Source organism: Elephantulus edwardii, unplaced genomic scaffold, assembly GCF_000299155.1.
Source record: "Elephantulus edwardii isolate Elephantulus edwardi_28Jun2011 unplaced genomic scaffold, EleEdw1.0 scaffold00132, whole genome shotgun sequence".
Classification (NCBI taxonomy): domain Eukaryota; kingdom Metazoa; phylum Chordata; class Mammalia; order Macroscelidea; family Macroscelididae; genus Elephantulus; species Elephantulus edwardii.
Window position 1 is genome coordinate 1,966,519 of NW_006399882.1, and position 1,252 is coordinate 1,967,770.

The following is a 1,252-nucleotide window of genomic DNA, read 5'->3' on the forward strand; positions in this document are numbered from 1 at the left end:
TTTTTTTTACACCCTCCACACATACAGATACAGCCCTGATTAGAAGCAGATGCCTTAAGGATCTAGCTCTCCAAGGACAAATGAGACACCTCAGGTTTACGGCTGCAACATGCAACTGATCAGAATTGGTAGCAAAGTCTCCTGGGATGCACTGTGCTTGCCAAACAATATCATTAATATCACATGCAAGCAAGATTATCTGAAATATGCTGAAACATGCTGAAAATTATCCAGAAATGACTGGAGTAGTACATCAACAGAGAACTGTCAGATGTGCAGGCTGGGTTTAGAAGAGGTCTTGTACTAGGCATATTATAGCTACTGTTAGATGGATCTTGGCGGAAAGCAGAGAGTATCAGAGGAATGTCTATCTGTGTTTCATTGAGTATACAAAGGCTTTTGACTGTGTGGATGACAACAAACTGTGGCTGACTCTGAGAAGAATAAGAATTCCTGAATACTACTTGATTGTGCTTATGTGAAACCTATACTTGGACCAGGAACCGTCGTCAGAACAAAACAAGCAGGGGGAGAGAGGGATTAATCATGGAGTTGTACCATTTGATGTGTAGAGGTGTGAGAAAAATTGGAAGAATCTGTTCAGTAAAATAATGTATTTGAATTCTGTAAATAAACAAACTAGTTGTTGTTATGTGCCATCGAGTTGTTTTCAACTCATAGTGACCCTATGTACAACAGCCCTAAACTCTGCTCTGTCCTGTGCCAATCGCACTGTCTCCAACACACCTACCACCATTACCCCAGTCACTGAATCAATCCACCGCATAGAGAGTCTTCCTCTCCTGCATTGTCCCCTTACCATCCCAAGCATGACGTCCTTCTCCAACACATCCAAAGTATCTCAGACGAAGTTTCAGAATCCTTGCCTCCAAGGAGCAGCCTGGCTTCACCCTCACTAGGCTGAACTTGTTTGTTTTCTTAGCAGTTCGTAGTATATTCAATACTCTTCTCCAGCACCACAGCTCAACAGCATCATTTCTCCTTCTATCATCCCTAGTCATTGTCCAGCTCTCTGACGCATAGCAAATTATTGCAAAAACCATGGCAAGTATCAGGTGCATTTTAGTCTCCAGAGTGACACCATTGCTCTTCAGTACTTTGAAGAGGTCCCCAACAGCAGACTTTCCTATCACAATATGTTTTATAATTTGCTGGCTGCTGGTACCAAGAGTGTTGATTGTGGAGCCAAGCAAACTAAAGCTGTTAACAATCCCAATCTCTTCACCATCCA